Source organism: Theropithecus gelada, chromosome 11 (genome assembly GCF_003255815.1).
Source record: "Theropithecus gelada isolate Dixy chromosome 11, Tgel_1.0, whole genome shotgun sequence".
Taxonomy (NCBI): domain Eukaryota; kingdom Metazoa; phylum Chordata; class Mammalia; order Primates; family Cercopithecidae; genus Theropithecus; species Theropithecus gelada.
Window position 1 is genome coordinate 127,900,945 of NC_037679.1, and position 8,001 is coordinate 127,908,945.

General features: G+C 37.8%; 1 non-coding gene across 1 annotated transcript; it reads right to left on the reverse strand.

The window, feature by feature from the left end:
• Window positions 1–804: 804 nt before the first annotated feature.
• On the reverse strand, window positions 805–911 carry LOC112635611. Its single transcript, XR_003121958.1, has one exon. It is a non-coding gene; the product is annotated as a U6 spliceosomal RNA (small nuclear RNA).
• Between the last annotated feature and the right edge of the window lie 7,090 nt (window positions 912–8,001).

An 8,001-nucleotide genomic window follows, 5' to 3' on the forward strand; every position in this document is an offset into this window, starting at 1 on the left:
CTCTAGCTGCCTTTAACATTCTTTCTTTCATTTCAACTTTGGAAAATCAGATAATTATATGTCTTGGGGGTGATCTTGTGTAGAATCTTTCAGGGATTCTCTGTATTTCTTGAATTTGAATGATGACCACTATAGAGAGGTTGGGGAAGTTATCATGGACAATATCCTAAAATATATGTTCCAAGTTGCTTACTTTCTCCCCATCTTTTTCAGGGATGCCACTGGTTCATATATTTGCCCTTCTTACATAATTCCATACTTATCAGATATTTTATTCGTTCCTTTTTATTCTTTTTGATTTATTTTTGCCTGATTGTATTATTTCAGAGTACTAGTTTTCAAGCTCTGAGATTGTTTCCTCAGCTTGGTCTATTTTGCTATTAATACTTGTGATTGCATTGTGAAATACTTGTAGTGTGTTTTTTCAGCAATATTAGGACAGTTAGGTTTTCTCTTATACTGGCTATTTCATCAGTCAGCTCCTGTATCATTTTATTATATTCTTAGTTTCCTTGGATTGGGTTTTGTCACGCTCCTGAATCTGACGATCTTCATTCCTATCCATATTGTGAATTGTATTTCAATCATTTCAGCCATCTCAGCCCTGTTAAGAAGCCCTGTTTGAGAAGTAGTGTGGTCAGTTGGATGACATAAGACACTGGAGATTTGAGTTGCCAATGTTCTTGTGTTGGTTCATTTTCATCTCTTTGTTTGGGTGTTTCTCTAACTGTGGTGTAGAGTAAGTACTGTCAGTAGACTTCTTTTCTGGAAGTTTTCACAGGACCCGGGCACTGTCCAGGATCTAAAAGTATGGAACATTTCACAGATTTGCACGAAATCCTTTTGCAGAGGCCATGCTCTTCTTCTCTGTGTCATTCCAATTTTAATATATGTGCTGCTTATACAAGCACTATAAACTTTCATTTGCTTGAATTTTTACATTTAACATGGTCAATTAATAAAAAAATATGTATAATAAACAAAGTAATGTAGTGATTTGTTTAGCAGAAGAAAGAATCCCTTGAGGACAAATCAAGCCTCATCTTGTAATTTTTCATTCAACCTGATTAAATCCATAGAGTAGCCTATTTTCCTTTTACTTATGTAGTTCTTTAAGCTGCTCCTCACAGTTGGATAAAGTTTTTAAAGCAGTTCAGCTCTTCATTTGATCTCAAGTGCCTTCTCATTAATACCCACAGAGGGACAAGACAATAATGTTAAAACAGCCAGACAGAAGAAGAAGTTCAAGAGACAATTACATCCACAACATCTCCTCTTGACTAGTGACTTTATTTCACAAAATTACAGTTTTGGAAGAGCGCTAGAGGGTATCATGTTAAGCCTTAAAAATCTGTCATAAGTGGTCTCCATATCCTCTCTAAAAATCTCCATTAAGCAAAAAGGAATGTATTTTCTCCCAAGATGACTCATTCTAATTTCTGACATCCACAAATATTATTTATTTTGTACTGAGGCAATTATCTACTTCCTTTTGGCATCTACATATTAGTCTATTTTTAGTCTGTTTCCTTCTTTTAATCCCCTCTAAAGTTTGCTTTCCTTAGCTGCAGCCATTTTTTCCAATGACTCAATCTCTCCCTTTCATTTAAAGCACTGCAGGCTTACTTTTTTAAAAAAATTGATTTCAGTCATTAGGCTTCCCTCCCATTACTCTTCATCAAGGGCCACCCTAACTTTCTTAGAAACAAAATTTGAAAGCAGCTAATTCTGAGAAGGCTCATGGATAAAATCAGCAGTGAGACAACCAGCTGCCCATGGCAGGAGGAATCCAGCCACCCTGCTGCTCTAGCATAGGTCTCGGCTTTAACAGGAAATCAAAATGTCTCCTGGGAAAGTATGAAGAAAAGTTTATTTCACTACCACAATGTTGTCACCTTTGCCATGAAACAAAAAATAAAAAGAAAAGTTAGGTTTGCATAGATGCAACCCAAACTGAAAGTTAGAATAAAATGAATTATATTTTCCCAAAGTGTAAAAAATGTCTTTCTCTCTTGACCCACTCACACATTTTGGAATTTATTCCAAGAAGATAATCTAAAATATCTCCCAAAGATTTTCACAGCAATTTGTTCACTACTATTACTTATAATAGCAAAATCATGGGAAATAAACTAAATGTCTGTAATTTGGTAATGCTAGAAAGTTATCAAAATCTATATATGAGATATCTAAAATAGACTCATAAAAGCAGAGATTAGAATGATGGTTAGCAAGGCACGGGGAGAGGAGGAAGTAGGGAGTTGTTCAATGGGTATAAAAATTCAGTTACACAGGATGAAACTGGACGTTAGTTATACTAAGTTACCCCAAAATTCCTGAGTATAAACTGAAAATATAAAACCATAATATATAATTATTTCTTAAATAGCTATGTATAAACATCTTGGCAAAATGTATATAACCATGCACTCCAGCCTGGGTGACAAGAGAGAAACTCCATCTCAAAAATAAATAAACAAACCACTACATAATGTATCAGGCAGGAACTGCATGGTTATATACATTTTGCCAAGATGTTTATATATAGCTATTTAAGAAATAATTATATATTATGGTTTTATATTTTCAGTTTATACTCAGGAATTTTGGGGTAACTTAGCAAAAGAAACTATCCGCAGTGTAAAATAGGCAACCTACAGAATGGGAGAAAATTTTTGCAATTTACTCATCTGACAAAGGGCTAATATCCAGAATCTACAAAGAACTCAGACAAATTTACAAGAAAAAAACAGACAACCCCTTCAAAAAGTGGGCAAAGGATATGAACAGACCCTTCTCAGAGAAGACATTTATGCAGCCAACAAGCACATGAAACAATGCTCAGCATCACTGGCCATCAGAGAAATGCAAATCAAAACCACAATGAGATACCATCTCACACCAGTTAGAATGGTGATCATTAAAAAGTCAGGAAACAACAGGTGCTGGAGAGGATGTGGAGAAATAGGAACACTTTTACACTGTTGGTGGGACTGTAAACTGGTTCAACCATTGTGGAAGACAGTGTGGCAATTCCTCAAGGATCTAGAAATAGAAATACCATTTGACCCAGCCATCCCATTACTGGGTATATACCCAAAGGATTATAAATCATGCTGCTGTAAGGACATATGCATACATGTTTATAGAGGCACTATTCACAATAGCAAAGACTTAGAACCAACCCAAATGTCCATCAATGACAGACTGCATTAAGAGAATGTGGCACATATACACCATGGAATACTATGCAGCCATAAAAAAGGATGAGTTCATGTCCCTTGTAGCGACATGGATGCAGCTGGAAAGCATCATTCTCAGCAAACTATCACAAGGACAAAAAACCAAACACCACATGTTCTCACTCTTAGGTGGGAATTGAACAATGAGATCACTTGGACACAGGAAGGGGAACATCACACACCAGGGCCTGTTGTGGGGTTGGGGGAGCGGGGAGGGATAGCATTAGGAGATAGAGGTAAGGGGTTCAGCACACCAACATGGCACATGTATACATATATAACAAACCTGCACCTTGTGCACATGTACCCTAGAACTTAAAATATAATAATAAAAAAAGAAATTCGAATTAGAAAGTTGGGCTCAAAAAAAAAAAAGAATTAGATCTCCATTTATATATGTAACATAATAAAATGGTAATCACTGTTATGTTTTTCCTCCTCTTAACATGTGTTAAGTGAGTATCACCTTTCCCAATGTTTACTCGCTTTTGAAAGACAGAGTCTTTTATACTTTTCAGTGTACACTATTTTTATCCTGATAGTTCTGCTCCTTCCAGTGAGACTTCTAACAGAAATGAACACCAGAGATTCTTGGGCACCGCCTTGCACTTAGGCATTAAATCCCGTCAATGATGTGACCTTTAAGCAAGGGGCAGTTCGGTTTTTACTTTCTCATACACATTTACAGGGGATTTCAAAAAATTCATTTTATTGCTTCCAAACTTAAATCAATATTTGACTACCTCTATCCACTTTATTAGCAGAAAAGTTTTATTTTTAGAACAGTGTTACAGATCAGCATTATCCTACAACTCCCACCAGTATTAACCTTAATATAATAATTTAAATTTCCAAGATTTGAATTAGAAAAGAAAGCTTTAAGCAGCTAATTGTCCCTCGGGTACTTTCTTCTGGGCCCTGAGACATAGAATCTCCCTAGACAGATCGATTTTTCACACGCCCTAAGTATGCACTGAAAGAGGCTGTGCTGAACAGCTCTCACCTTCTTTCTGGTTTGTCAATTCCTAAAATGATGCCCTAGCCACAAAATGGTGAAACTCTACAGTATAGGTTTTAGAATTTGACCAACATCAGTTCAAATCCTGACTATAATTTATAGAATATGCATTATGCAGCAAGTTACTTGATCTCTTTGTGCTTTTGTTTCTACATCTTCATCTGCAAAACATGGGCCATAATACTTGAAGATAAAATAAGGTAATTTAAGTGTTTTGCAGAGTGACTTCCATGTATTAAGTGTCAATGAGTGGTAGCTATTTTTGCCAACAACTTTTCATCCTTATTTGTTTGGCTAGGACTTATCTCCCCTTTCCTGGCACACAAAAAAAAAAGACAAGGAAAAGTATGTAGAATCCCAGATACAAACTAGTATTTTCCATAGTTAAACCCAAGATAAATTAACAACAACATCTTCAATAATACCAACAATCATACTGAGCAAGTGCCTGGAAACAAAAAGAAAATTAATCCTTGATTTCAAAAGGCTTATGGATCAAGAAAATTCTATTAGAAATACCTTGTCTATAAAATGACATTGTCTGTATGATAATATATCCAAAAAAGCTTTCCATTTCTGCTTCTGCAACAGCAATCTTGCTTTGATTTGCTTATATTTTTATAAATATATACTTTAGCATATCTACATGACCCCAAACTGTGAGAATTAAATGAATTTTTAGTCATATAGTTACTACATTCCTATAACTAAGTGTGTTTAGGCAATAATATTTTATGTCTGCTTCTAATTTAGACTTCCTGGTTTACACAACCTCTGGGCTTTGTAGGCTAATATTTTCAAAATCTTATTTGTATATCTTACCTAAAATCTCTAAAACTTAGGATATGCCCCTAAAATAAGTAGTATTTTGTGAGCTATTAAAAACAATCACACAAACAGAATGTTCTAGTAGAATCTAAGTAGTATTAGAGGACTGATTATGTAAAGCCTGTGCAACATGCTCTTTTAACTCTATTACTTGTGTCATTGCTGATGAAATATTTATTGATCAGGAAATAGAAGTAGGTACAGCAAACACAGAGAAGTATGACTTTGACTATGCATTCAAGAAGAATGTGTTACTTAGTATGACTTTGATTACTAAAAAAAAATCCATTTCTTCTTGTTATCCACCCCCAGGAAAACTGTTCCAACTATAAGACAAGACAATATGGGTATAACCTAACAAGTAAGACTATGCTACAGATAATAAAATGTAGGAGCAAGCTCCCTACATGTGGTTGGATTTCCCTAAGCTGAAAAGTTTAAATGTAATGGTGTTTAATTAATTAGATGGACTTCCTTTGATTAATCAAATCAACTGACATTTTTAATATCAAGTTGGTCATTTAATAACAATTTCAGCCTACTGCTCTTATGCCTAAAGCTCTTAAAAATATCAATAAATAGGACACACCATAAACACTACAGGTGCAGATGCAAAACAAACTTACATAAATTTAGATGATATTAATGCTTAAAATTCTATAAAAAGATGCATATTATGCACAATACATGGGATTAATGCATTTCTTTCTAATAATGTTTCCTTGCTGCAAAGGGGGCTAGAGTCTGTATTTTTCTAATTTGTCATCTAGTATGTCAAAGTTTTACATCCAGTAAAGTATCATTGTTTGGAATCCATAATTTCATATTATCATCAAATTACTTGTGAATGGCTTTGAGGGTAAGTAAAACATAAAAAAGAAGTTTGGGGGGGTGGTTCCTGGAGCAAGATGGCCAAATAGGAACAGCTCCAGTCTCCAGCTCCCAGCACGAGCAACACAGAATATGGGTGATTTCTGCAGTTTCAACTGAGGTACCGGGTTCATCTCACTGAGGAGTGCCAGACAATTGGTGCTGGTCAGCTGGTGCAGCCAATCAGCTAGAGTTGAAGCAGGGCGAGGCATCCCCTGACCTGGGAAGTGCAAGGGGGAAGGAATCCCTGTTCCTATCCAGGGGAACTGAGACACACAACACCTGGGAAATCGGGTAACTCTCACCCTAATATTGCACTTTACCAAGGGTATTAGCAAATGGCACACCAGGAGATTATAGCCCACACCTGGCCGGGAGGGTCCCACGCCCTCTGAGCCTCCCTCATTGCTAGCACAGCAGTCTGAGATCTAACTGCAAGGCAGCAGCTAGGCTGGGGGAGGGGTGCCCCCCATTGCTGAGGCTTAAGTAGGTAAACAAAGCTACCAGAAAGCTCGAACTGGGTAGAACCCACAGCAGCTCAAGGAGGCCTGCCTGTCTCTGTAGACTCCACCTCAAGGGACAGGAAAGAGGAAAAAAAAAAAAAAAAGCAGCAGAAACCTCTGCAGATGTTAATGGCCCTGTCTGACAGCTTTGAAGAGAGCAGTGGATCCCCCAGCATGGAGGTTGAGATCTGAGAACGGACAGACTGCCTGCTCAAGTGGGTCCCTGATCCCTGAGTAGCCAAACTGGGAGACATCCCCCACTAGGTGCAGATCGACATACCACACCTCACACGGTGGGGTACACCCAGAGACGAAGCTTCCAGAGCAAGAATCAGACAAGATCACTCGCTGTTCAGCAATATTCTATCTTCTGCAGGCTCCACTGCTGATACCCAGGCAAACAGGGTCTGGAGTGGACCTCAAGCAATCTCCAACAGACCTATAGCTGAGGGTCCTGACCGTTAGAAGGAAAACTAACAAACAGAAAGGACACCTACACCAAAACCCCATCAGTACGTCACCATCATCAAAGACCAAAGGCAGATAAGACCACAAGATGGGGAAAAAGCAGTGCAGAAGAGCTGGAAATTCAAAAAATTCAAAAAATCAGAGTGCATCTCCTCCTCCGAAGGAACGCAGCTCATTGCCAGCAACAGATGAAAGCTGGACGGAGAATGACTTTGACGAGTTGAGAGAAGAAGGATTCAGTCAATCAAACTTGTCAGAGCTAAAGGAGGAACTACGTAACCAGCACAAAGAAATTAAAAATCTTGAAAAAAGAATGGAAGAATGGATAACTAGAATAATCAATGCAGAGAAGGCCATAAAAAAACTGACAGAGATAAAAACCATAACACGAGAAATACGTGACAAATGCACAAGCTTCAGTAACCTATGCGATCAACTGGAAGAAAGAGTATCAATGATTGAAGACCAAATGAATGAAATGAAGGGAGAAGAGAAGTCTAGAGAAAAAGAGGAAAAATAAATGAACAAAGCCTCCAAGAAATATGGGATTATGTGAAAAGACCAAATCTACGTCTGATTGGGGTGCCTGAAAGTGAGGGGGAAAATGGAACCAAGTTGGAAAACACTCTGCAGGATATCATCCAGGAGAACTTCCCCAACCTAGTAAGGCAGGCCAACATTCAAATTCGGGAAATGCAGAGAATGCCACAAAGATACTCCTCAAGAAGAGCAACTCCAAGACACATAATTGTCAGATTCACCAAAGTTGAAATGAATGAATAATGTTAAAGGCAGCCAGAGAGAATGGTTGGATTACCCACAAAGGGAAGCCCATCAGACTAACAGCAGATCTCTCGGCAGAAAGTCTCCAAGCCAGAAGAGAGTGGGGGCCAATACTCAACATTCGTAAAGAAAAGAATTTTCAACCCAGAAATTCATATCCAGCCAAACTGAGTCACAAGCAAATGCTTAGAGGTTTTGTCACCACGAGACCTGCCCGACAAGAGATCCTGAAGGAAGCACTAAACATGAAAAGGAACAACAGGTAGCAGCCATTGTAAAAACATGCCAA